The sequence below is a fragment of the Somniosus microcephalus genome, chromosome 1 (assembly GCF_052327205.1).
Source record: "Somniosus microcephalus isolate GS21.2 chromosome 1, FLI_Smic_1.0, whole genome shotgun sequence".
In the NCBI taxonomy this organism is placed as follows: Eukaryota; Metazoa; Chordata; class Chondrichthyes; order Squaliformes; family Somniosidae; genus Somniosus; species Somniosus microcephalus.
This window is the reverse complement of record NC_140987.1, coordinates 247,336,937-247,349,574: the sequence shown is the minus strand read 5'-3', so window position 1 is coordinate 247,349,574 and position 12,638 is coordinate 247,336,937. Positions and strand designations below refer to the sequence as shown.

General features: G+C 47.7%; 1 protein-coding gene across 1 annotated transcript in view; it reads left to right on the top strand.

The window, feature by feature from the left end:
- Nucleotides 1-12,638, top strand: part of cntln (centlein, centrosomal protein) — a 477,268-nt gene that overhangs the window by 263,977 nt on the left and 200,653 nt on the right. The window lies entirely within an intron of this gene.

Sequence of the window (12,638 nt, the reverse complement as noted above, 5' to 3'; positions counted from 1 at the left end):
CCCTGACTGGCTTCCCATCTTCCACTCTCCACAAACTTAAGCTTATCCATAACTCTGCTGCCCGTGTCCTAACTCTCACCAAGTCCCGTTCACCCATCACCCCTGTGCCCACTGACCTACATTGGCCCCCGGTCCACCAACGCCTCCATTTTAAAATTCTCATCCTTGTGTTCAAATCACTCCATGGCCTCGCCCCTCCCAATCTCTGTAACCTCCTCCAGCCCTACAACCCTCCTCCAATTCTGCATTCCTCCAACTGTAGCCTCTTGTCCCTCACTTCCTTCGGCCCACCATTGGTAGTTGTGCCTTCAGCCGTCTAGGTTTTAAGCTTTAGAATTCCCTCCCTCAACCTCTCCGTGTCTCTCTCCTCCTTTAAGATGCTCCTTAAAACCAACCTCTTTCACATAGCTTTTAGCCACCTGTCCTAATGTCTCGTTCTTTGGCTCGGTGACAGTTTTTGTTTGATTGCACTCCTGTGGAAGCACCTTAAGATGTTTTACTACATTAAAGGCGTTATATAAATGCAAGTTGTTGATCGGATCTAGGGAAAGAAGATAAGAATGCTGACTAAGAACCTGAAGATCGGACAGTAAGGCCATTTGATGGTTTTATTAAAGTTAGAATTATAACAGGGGTAATGGGCAAGTGGAACTTGCTGTGGGACAGGATACGGGCAGCAGCGTTTTGAATGAGCTGAAGTTAATGTAAAGTGGAGGATGGCAGAGCGGCCAGAAGAGGATTGGATTGGAGGAGTCTGGAGGTGACAAGGAATTGGCTTAGCGTTTCAGCGGCAGATGGGCAAAGATAGGGGCAGAAGTGGGTATTGTTATGGAGGGAGAAGCAGGAAGTCTTTGTGATGGAGAGTGTGGTAAACCACTGCTAACTCTGTACATGTCTGTGTGGTAAACCACTGCTAACTCTGTACAGGTCCGGGCATGTCTCCGCCCTTGGCTCCACCCCTAAGCCCGGGTATAAAGGTGACTCACCACCCTTCCCCCGGGAGCTCTTAGGATGGATCCACTAGCAGAGGCATGCTCCAGTTCTTAGTCAATAAAAGCCTACTTCGTATAAGTTCAACTCGTAGTCTTTGGTGTTGTTGATAGTGCATCAATTTTATTGACTAAATTTTCGACATGGAGCAAATCTTGAAGCCGGAACGTTTAGACCTGGATCCTCAAGCAGCAGATGCAGCCAATAACTTTGAACACTGGCCGAGCTGTTTCGAAGCCTTCCTGGAGGCCTCCAGCACTACCGTCACTACAGATGACGCGAAACGGCTTGTCTTGAACTCACGGGTGAGCCACCGAGTCTACTCGATCATCCGAGACGCCACAACTTACGCGGCCGCCATCGCGACGCTAAAGGAACAATACGTGAGGCCTGTTAACGAGGTCTACGCCAGACACCTCCTGGCTACCCGAAAACAGCGCCCCGGGGAATCGGGCGCCGAATATTTACTGGCACTGAAAGTCCTCGGCCGGGCCTGTAATTGCAAAGCGGTGACGGCCAAGGAATGCACGGAAGACCTGATCCGAGACGCCTACGTAGCCGGCATCAGGTCCAACTATACACGGCAGAGGCTGCTGGAACAGAGGGGGCTCGACCTGCAGAAGACGGTGGCCCTCGCTAACTCGTTAGACGTGGCCCTCCAGAATGTGGACGCCTACCCCCCTGACCGGATGGCCACATGGATGTCACGGGAGCAGCCATCTTGGGACCCGGTAAGGCCACAAGCCGCCAGCAGCCCAACTACAGCTGCAATGACCAGAGGCCAGAAATGCTACTTCTGCGGCCAGGCCAAGCACCCCAGACAGCAATGCCCAGCAAAGGACGCGACCTGCTCCAAATGCGGCAAGAAAGGCCACTATGCGAGAGTGTGCAGGGCGAAATCGACCCCCAATTCCAGCAGCGCCGCGTGTGAACCGTACAGGCCGCCATTTTGGACCCCACCAACCACGTGTGAGCCGTGCGGGCCGCCACTTTGGGCACCACCAGCCGCGGGGGAGCCGCCATCTTGGACACCATTTCGGGACCAGGCCCCCGGCGCGGGCGAATACTACAGCGACCCACCGACCTCGATGATGGCCTCCATCACCCTGGACCAATCTAGGCCCCATCAACTAGCCAGGTCCATGATGAACGTAAAGGTAAATGGCCATGCCACAAATTGCCTTTTCGACTGCGGAAGCACGGAGAGCTTCATCCACCCCGACACGGTGCGACGCTACTCCCTATCGGTTATGCCCACACGCCACCAGGTCTTTATGGCCTCAAAGTCCCATACGGCGGACGTCGGCAGCTACTGTGTAGCGACTCTGACAGTGAACGGCGTGGAGTACAGAGATTTCAAATTCCTTGTCCTGCCACAGCTCTGCGCTCCCGTACTGCTAGGATTAGACTTCCAGTGCCATCTGGAGAGCGTCACGATGGCATATGGCGGGCCCCTGCCCCCACTTGCAGTCTGCAGCCGGCAGAATTTAAACACGGCGCCGCGCAAAGTATGCAGCCTGTCCACCCTGAAGGTCAAACCCCCCCCGTTGTTCGCTAACCTCGCCAAAGACTGCAAGCCAATTGCTACTAAAAGCAGGCGGTACAGTGCCGGGGATAGGAGCTTTATTAAATCAGAAGTAGAAAGACTCCTGAGGGAAGGGATTATCGAGGGCAGCACCAGCCCATGGCGAGCCCAAGTGGTGGTAGTGAAGACCGGCGAAAAACAGCGCCTGGTTATTGATTACAGCCAGACGATCAATCGATACACGCAATTAGACGCATACCCACTTCCCCGCATATCTGACATGGTCAACCAGATAGCACAATACCGGGTACTCTCGACGATTGATCTGAAGTCGGCATACCACCAGCTCCCCATCAGGCCTGAGGACCGTCAGTACACGGCCTTCGAGGCTGACGGTCACCTCTACCACTTCCTCCGCGTCACCAACGGGGTCTCGGTCTTCCAAAGGGAGATGGACCGGATGGTTGACCAGAATGCGCTGCAGGCCACCTTCCCCTATCTAGACAACGTCACCATCTGCGGCCATGACCGGCATGACCACGACGCCAACCTAGAAAAATTCCTCCGTACGGCCCAACGGCTGAATCTGACATACAACAGAGAAAAATGTATGTTCCGCACCACGCGCCTCGCTATTCTTGGCTGCGTGGTGGAAAACGGAGTCATTGGCCCCGACCCCGACCGAATGCGCCCCCTCGTGGAACTACCCCTCCCCCACTGCCTAAAAGCCCTGAAGAGATGCCTAGGGTTCTTCTCTTACTACGCCCAGTGGGTGCCCAACTATGCGGACAAAGCCCGGCCCCTCATCAAGTCAACCTCCTTCCTCCTGACGGCAGAGGCCCGTGCGGCCTTCACCCTCATAAAAGAGGACATTGCGAAGGCCACAATGCACGCAGTGGATGAGTCCATCCCTTTCCAAGTGGAGAGCGATGCATCCGACTTCGCCCTACCCGCAACCCTTAACCAGGCGGGGAGACCCGTGGCCTTTTCACGGACCCTCCAGGGCCCCGAAATTCGACACTCCTCAGTCGAGAAGGAGGCCCAGGCGATAGTGGAGGCTGTACGGCACTGGAGGCATTACCTGGCTGGTAAACGTTTCACCCTGCTCACTGACCAACGGTCAGTAGCATTTATGTTTAACAACAGACAAAGGGGGAAAATCAAAAATGATAAGATATTGCGGTGGAGGATCGAGTTATCCACCTACAACTACGATATCTTATACCGGCCCGGGAAACTTAATGAGCCCCCAGACGCCCTATCCTGTGGGACATGTGCCAACGCACAAGTCGATAGGCTACGGACCCTCCACAATGATCTCTGCCACCCGGGGGTCACCAGGTTCTTCCATTTTATTAAAGCTCGCAACCTGCCATACTCCATCGAGGAGGTCAGGACCATGACCAGGAACTGCCAGGTCTGCGCCGAATGCAAACCGCATTTTTATCGGCCAGACAGGGCACACCTGATTAAAGCCACCCGCCCCTTCGAACGTCTCAGCGTCGATTTCAAGGGGCCCCTTCCCTCCTCTGACCGCAACACGTACTTCCTCAATATTATTGACGAGTACTCCCGCTTCCCCTTCGCCATCCCCTGCCCGGACATGACCAGCGCCACAGTCATCAGGTGCCTCAACGACTTGTTCGCCATACTTGGCTTCCTCAATTACATCCACAGCGACAGGGGCTTGTCGTTCATGAGCGACAAGCTGCGCCAGTACCTGCTCGAGAAGGGCATAGCCACGAGCAGGACTACCAGCTACAACCCCCGGGGTAACGGACAGGTAGAGAGGGAGAACGCAACGGTGTGGAAGACCGCCATGCTCGCCCTAAAATCCAAGGGCCTCCCAATCTCCCGCTGGCAAGATGTCCTCCCCGATGCGCTCCACTCCATACGATCACTGCTCTGTACTGCCACAAACGCCACCCCTCACGAGAAGATGTTCGTCTTCCCCAGGAAATCCACCTCGGGGACATCACTACCGCCATGGCTGACGTCTCCGGGACCCGTCCTGCTCAGGAAACACGTGAGGAGCCATAAGACGGACCCCCTGGTCGAAAAGGTTCACCTCCTCCATGCCAACCCACAGTACGCCTATGTGGCGTATCCTGACGGGCGGGAGGACACAGTCTCAATTCGAGACCTCGCACCCTCAGGTACCACCCGAAACACCATCGATCACCATTCACTACCTCCACCCACCACCACTACCCACGACGCACCACCGGGGTGTCTACCACGAACTGAAGACATGCCGGTGCCATCCCTACCCCGAGAGGACGACACGCCAGTGCTCCGTCCCACGCGAGAAGCGGCCGCGGGCAAAGAACCGCCGCAACCGGCACCACGAAGATCATTACGGCAGACAAGACTCCCGGAGAGACTTTCGTATACGAACTTTTGAAACACTTCACCCCGCTGGACTCTTTTTTAAACGAGGGGTGAATGTGGTAAACCACTGCTAACTCTGTACATGTCTGTGTGGTAAACCACTGCTAACTCTGTACAGGTCCGGGCATGTCTCCGCCCCTGGCTCCACCCCTAAGCCCGGGTATAAAGGTGACTCACCACCCTTCCCCCGGGAGCTCTTAGGATGGATCCACTAGCAGAGGCATGCTCCAGTTCTTAGTCAATAAAAGCCTACTTTGTATAAGTTCAACTCGTAGTCTTTGGTGTTGTTGATAGTGCATCAGAGAGGACATGGTTGAAATGTCAGCTTGGGGTCAGATGGGATGCTGAATTTGCAAACTTTCTGGTTCAACCTGAGGCAGAGACTGGGGAGGGGGAATAGAGTCAGTGATGAGAGTATGGAGATTGCGCTGGGTGCCAAAGTTGGCTTTGGTCTTCCCATTTGTTTAGCTGGAGGAAATTGCAGCTCATCCAGAACAAGCTATCTGAAAGCACAGAGAGAGTGGAGGGGGTCAGAGAGGAGGTGGAGAGGTAGAGTTTGGTGTCAGGTGGAAGGTGACCACATCTGTGGATGATGTTGCCAAAGGGCAGCATGTAGATGAGGAAGTGGAGCAGGCAGTGGAGCTCATCTATGGGATGAATGGGCTTTCTGCTTGAAAACTGAGGTCGTGTCAGTCTGGAGGCTGGACTGTTTTTCTTCTCAATGCCCATGGCATTGCATAAAAATTGGGGCTGAGGCAGCAACGGTGATTCTGGTAAATCATGATTTTCTAGCATTGAGGACTACTTATCTGATCTCACTATTCCACAGGAGAGAACTTCCATCTTAGCTGTCAGTTAGATTCTGCATCTGGATCCAGAAGGCATCTGATTAATGTCCTGCCTGTTGGGACAGGATGATCATGAGATTGTGCCTTGCCATCGCGTTCATGGACATCAACATTAATCTTCTTTTCTGCAGTGTAATATCTATCATATTTGCAACATTTTGTTATCCTGTGGCAGAAGCTATGTTCATGCCTGTTCAAGCCTTTCTTGATCCTCTTCCTTTAGGTTCCGAGGAGACCATCATTCAGGTCATGAGGGCAGTGTGGGAAGTAAATCCAAATGGTCTGTCTTGAGTCCTTAATCTGGTTTAGTAAACTAAAAAGCTTAAACTGGTAATGTAAAAAAGCAAAAGATGCTTGAAATCGACACCAAGTCAGTCAGCATCTGTAAAAAGAAAAGGCAGGTTATGAAGTTTCAGCCCCAATAAATAATGGGTATTTCCCTTTCAGGAAGTGGCTTAAGGCAAAAGCAGAATGAAGCACCAAGACCGATGAAGGTTAAAAATTAATTTATCCTGCTTTCAAACCTTGGGACCTGTGATCTAAGCATCTTTTTGGAAAACAATGCAGTTAGTGAGTGTTGTCAACACCATGTACCAGTAAGATTGAGGCACTGGTTGATCTGCCTTACCTAATTTGGCACTCTGATCATGCAATACTTAGGTATACACAGTTGGTAGGAAACCTGTATATATCCTATCATGAAACTGTGATCCCTAATTTTTAATCTCCCCTTCATTAATCAGAGTGAGAAAAAAGGTTTCACTGGCCATCCATAGGGAACAAACCTTTTACCTAGAAAGTATCAAATCCTTGAATTAGGTGTTTTTAGATAGTATGCGCAAAGTAACTGCATAGAGTAATCCACACACATAAGAACATAAGATGTAGGAGCAGGAGTAGGTCATTTGGCCCCTCGAGCCTGCTCCGCAATTCAATAAGATCAAATCAAATCAAATCAAATCAACTTTTATTGTCATTGTTAGTGCACAAATGCAGTACAACGAAATGTAGGCTTGCGGCTCCCGAGAGTGTACAATTTGGATTAGGACACTTACCATTTCAACATACATTTGTACATATATATTAGCATAAATATGACCATAATAAAGTGCATCGGCAGATGTGCAGGCTTTAGTGTTTATTTGTGGAGTTCAGTAGGATGACAGCCCTGGGAAAGAAGCTGTTCCTAAATCTGGTCGTACGGGTGCGAATGCATCTGTAGCGTCTTCCAGATGGTAGGAGGGCGAACAGACTGTGGCTGGGGTGGGTAGGGTCTTTGATGATGGACCGTGCCCTCCGTAGGCAGCGTTTCTGATATATATGTTCTATGGTCGGTAGCCGGGTGCCGGTAATGCGTTGGGCAGTTTTGACTACCCGCTGCAGGGCTTTCCGGTCATGGGAGCTACAGCTGCCGTACCATACCGTGATACAGTTTGTCAGGATGCTCTCTATAGTGCAGCGGTAGAAGTTAGAGAGGATCGGGGGTGACAGATTACATCCCTTCAGCCTCCTCAAGAAATATAGGCGCTGCTGGGCCTTCTTCACCAGAGAGGTGGTGTTGAGGGACCAGGAGAGGTCTTCCGTGATGTGGACTCCGAGGAACTTAAAGCTGGCCACCCTTTCCACTTCCGCCCCATTGATGTGGATGGGGGTGTGACTTCCGCCTTTGGACTTCCTGAAGTCCACGATTATTTCCTTTGTTTTCTTGGTGTTAAGGGCCAGGTTGTTGTCGGCGCACCACTTCACGAGATGCTGGACCTCCTCCCTGTAGGCTGACTCATCGTTGTTGGTGATCTGGCCTACTACCGTGGTGTCATCTGCGAACTTGATGATGGTGTTGGAACCATTAACAGCCACACAGTCGTGGGTGAAGAGGGAGTAAAGGAGGGGGCTCAGCACACATCCTTGTGGGGCCCCCGTGTTCAGGGTCAGTGGGGGGGAGGTGTGGTTACCTAATTTGACAGACTGGGGTCTGTTTGTTAGGAAGTCCAGGGTCCAGTTGCAGAGGGAAGTGTTCAGGCCAAGAGTTTGGAGTTTGGTGGCCAGCTTGTTGGGGACGATAGTGTTGAATGCTGAGCTGTAGTCTATAAACAACATTCTGATGTAGGTCTCCTTCTGATGTAGATCATGGCTGATCTGATCTTGGCCTCAACTCCACTTCACTTCCCTGCCCGCCCCCCATAACCCTTGACTCCCATACCTTTCAAAAATCGTCCATCTCCACCTTAAATATATTCAATGACCCAACCTCCACAGCTCTCTGGGAAGAGAATTCCAAAGATTCATGACCCTCTGAGAGAAGAAATTCTTCCTCATTTCCAATTTAAATGGGTGCCCCCTTATTCTGAAATTATGCCACCTAGTTCTAGATTCCCCCATGAGGGGAAACATCCTCCCTGTATCTACCCTGTCCAGCCCCTTCAGAATCTTAGATGTTTCAATAAGATTCCCTCTCATTCTTCTAAACTCCAATGAGTATAGGCCCAACCTGCTCAACCTTTCTTCATAAGGCAACCCCTTCATCTACGGAATCAACCTCGTGAACTTTCTCTGAACTGCCTCCAATGCAAGTATATCCTTCCTTAAATAAGGAGACCAAAACTGTACGCAGTACTCCAGGTGTGGTCTCACCAACGCCCTGTACAGTTGTAACAGGACTTCCCTACTTTTATACTCCATTCCCTATGCAATAAAGGTCAAACCTCCATTTGCCTTCCTAATTACTTACTGTACCTGCATGCTAACTTTTTGTGATTCATGTACAAGGACCCCAGATCCCTCTGTACCTCAGCATTTTGTAATCTCTCCCCATTTAAATAATAATTTGCTTTTTTATTGTTCCTACCAAAGTGGATAACTGCATTTTCCCACATTAAACTCCATCTGCCAGATTTTTGCCCACTCACTTAGCCTATCTATATCCCTTTGGAGACGCTTTCCCACCTATCTTTGTATCATCAGCAAATTTGGTTGCATTGCACTCAGTCCCTTCATCCAAGTCATTAATATAGATTGTAAATAGTTGAGGCCCCAGCACTGATCCCTGCGGCACCCCACTAGTTACAGTTTGCCAACCTGAAAATGACCCATTTATCCCGACTCTCTGTTTTCTGTTAGTTAGTCAATCCTCTATCCATGCTAATATATTACCCCCAACCCCGTGAGCTCTTATCTTCTGCAGTAACCTTTTATGTGGCACCTTACCGAATGCCTTCTGGAAATCCAAATACACAACATCTACTGGTTCCCCTTTATCCACCCTGCTCGTTACATCCTCAAAGAACTCCAGGAAATTTGTCAAACATGATTTCCCTTTCATAAAACCATGCTGACTCTGCTTGACTATATTATGATTTTCTAAATGTCCTGCTACCACTTCCTTAATGATGGACTCCAGCATTTTCCCAGTGACAGATGTTAGGCTAACTGGTCGACAGTTGCCTGATTTCTGTCTCCCTCCTTTCCTAAATAGGGGCGTTACATTTGCGGTTTTCCAGTCCGTTGGGACCTCTCCAGAATCCAGGGAATTTTGGTAGATTACAACCAATGCATCCACTATCTTTGCTGCCACCTCTTTTAAGACTCTAGGATGCAGGCCATCAGGTCCAGGGGACTTGTCTACCTTTAGTCCCATTAGTTTGCCCAGTACTTTCTCTCTAGTGACAGTGATTGTTTTAAGTTCCGCCCCCGCCCCCCAATAGCCCCATGATTATCTATTATTGGAATGCTTTTAGTGTCTTCTACCGTGAAGACTGATACAAAATATTTGTTCAATGTCTCCGCCATTTCTCTGTTTCCCATTGTTAATTTGCAGACTCACCCTCTAGGGGACCAACGTTTACTTTATCTACTCTCTTCCTTTTTATATATCTGTAGAAGCTCTTACTGTCTGTTTTTATATTTCTTGCTCGCTTACTCTCATAAGCTATCTTTTCCCTCTATCATTTTTTAGTTGTCCTTTGCTGTTTTTTAAAAAATTTCCCAATCCTCTGGCCTTTCATTATTCTTTGCAACATTGTATGTTTTTGTTTTCAACTTGATACCATCCTTTACTTCCTTAGTTAGCCGCGGATGGTTCATCCTTCTCTTCGAGTCTTTCTTTCTCACTGGAATATATCTTTGCTGAGAGTTATGAAATATCTCCTTAAATGTTTGCCACTGCTTTTCTACAGTCTTACCCTATAATATATTTTCCCAGTCCACTTTAACCAAGTCTGCCTTCATATCTTTGTAATTACCTTTGTTTAAGTTCAGGACACTAGTTTGAGACCTTGCTTTCTCACCCTCAAACTGAATTTGAAATTTTACCATGCTATGATTACTCTTCCCAAGAGGATCCTTCACTTCGAGATCCAGCCTCGTTACACATTACCAGATCTAAAATAGTCTCCTCCCTGGTTGGTTCCACAACATATTGTTCCAAGAAACCATCCCGTATACATGCTAAGAACTCTTCCTCAAGTCTACCTTTGCCAATTTGCTTTGTAAATTCAATATGAAGATTAAAATCTCCCATAGTTATAGCCATACCTTTCTTACAAGCCTCTATTATTTCTTGATTTATACTCTGTCCTGCAGTGTGGCTACTGTTTGGGGGCTTGTAGACCACTCCCACCAGTGACTTCTTACCCTTATTATTTCTTATCCCCACTCAAACTGATTCTACATTTTGATCTTCTAGGCCAATATCATTTCTCATTACTGCACTGATTTCATCCCTTATTAACAGAGCTACACCACCTCCTTTTCCTTTCCGCCTATCCTTTAAGAAAAGGCAAATACCCCTGAATATTCAGTTCCCAGCCTTGGTCACCTTGCAACCACGCCTTTGTACACACGGTCACTAAACGTTATTTTGATGACAGCCACAGAAGACACTTTATCTTGCACATCATCTGCCTTGGCAGTTAGAGTCTTTCTCCACAACAAACTCCTTCCTCCTCTTCATGATTACTACTTGATTGTCTCAGTGGTGTGCAGAGGATCGATCTTTAGAATAAAAGATTGCCTACATTTCTTTAAGCAGCATCCTCCATACACCTAACTCCCACCTGGCCAATCCTTCTGGCCTTGTAGGCAATGTAAATAATTGATGTCTCAGTAAATGGCTTAAGGCAAAAATAAAATGATGAACCAAGGTAGAGCTCATACTTGTATACTGCACTGACCCAGGCTGGGTCACATGGAGACACTTCTGAAACGATGCCACAAAACATCAAAGCAGATTTTGTGTTTTTTCACATTAAAATAAAACTTGGCCCCTCCAGCAGTGGGTGGAGAATTTACCTTTGTGGGGGGTTGGGGTGGAAGACAACCCTACAAATTAGATAATCTTTCCATGGTACATGCTGCACATATTTATAAACAACAGAAACAATAGATTGTGTTGAATTATATAACAATGCATCTTAATGCTACATCTGAAATATTGTTTTGAGAAGATAATGTGTCAAATTGGTGAATTAGAGATGATTACCAATGTGTGTGTAGAAAAGTCCGAAGGATTTGCAATGTCAGAGATACAAGCATGGCATCACCTGCCAGAGTTCAAATATACACAATATACTCCATGCATTTGGGTCGACAAATGACAGGTGGAATTCTACACTGAAAACTGTGACATTGCATATATTAGTCTAAAGAAGTGTACTATAGTATGCAGTGGGCAAAGGGAGAGTTAGAAAGAGACTTTGGAGTGATAGATTAATTAGTCTCTGGATAATGTGGAGATGCAATTGAAAAAATGAATAGAATGTTAGTATTTATGTCCAGAACAGTAAAGTCTCCAGAGGTTATGCAGGACTTTACAATGTACTGATTAGTTCACATTTGGTTACCACACTAGATAAATACATATACAAACTTTGGAAATTGTGCAGAGAGGATGAACAGCACTGATCCCAATTGTAAAGAAAAGGTTAGAGAAACTTAAACTTTTTTTTGAAAGAAAGAGGTTAATGAGACGTCCTTATTGAGGTATAAAAATACCAGATGGTATAGGTAGGTAAACCCAAAATACAACTTCAAATTAAGCTAGAAAGGAAGGACCAAAAGAAAGAAACTGAAATTAATGAGAAATAGTTTGAATATTACGACTGCATATGGTCAAGCTGTTAATTGCCATTGTCGGGTAGGCTTATATGCGTTATTAATCATTGGGCTTTCAGGGAGTCAGAGTTTCAGCTTTCTCCTTTCTCATTTTTCTCTCCTGATCATTGATTCCCTGCTGAGGTATGGTTCCACAGATGCCGGTGGCTCCTCCTGATGGTTATTATTCATGTGTGAGCATCCACTACACTCCCTCCTGCCACTGGGGAGCACATGTCTAGGTAGTAGAAGACACACACCATACAACGTTACAGAAGTACACCACACAGTTTTCAATGATGCAGATTCAACTACAGGACACTTTGTGATATCCAGCACCGACGGGACCGGCGTGTTGCTGATCTATCAAAACTGCCGGACATACAAAGTTAATGTTGAAGCATACGGAGGTTTTCTTCTCCGTATCTGACAACAAACACTGTTGCTTAGCAACAGCTTCTAAAGAGTCAGCTGCAGCTGCAAGTGTCTCTAGCTGAAGCTGTTGCGAAAGCTACAGACCTTGCAGTGCCTGACTGGGGAAAAAAAAAAGTACGAGAACTAAAAAAAAACTTAGAGAAAACAGCTCCTGATTTTTGCCGTTAGATCGAGTATTCCGGACATACAACCTCCGGATAAACCAAAATTTCCTGTAGCTGGGTATAGTTGTATTCATGAGTCCTGATATCAGATTGTGGGATATGATGGTGATGCTTTATTTGGTCAGGATATTGGGTAGAGATAACTATTCCACTATGGATGTTTCATGCACTCGCTGAATACATTATCAATTACAGCCA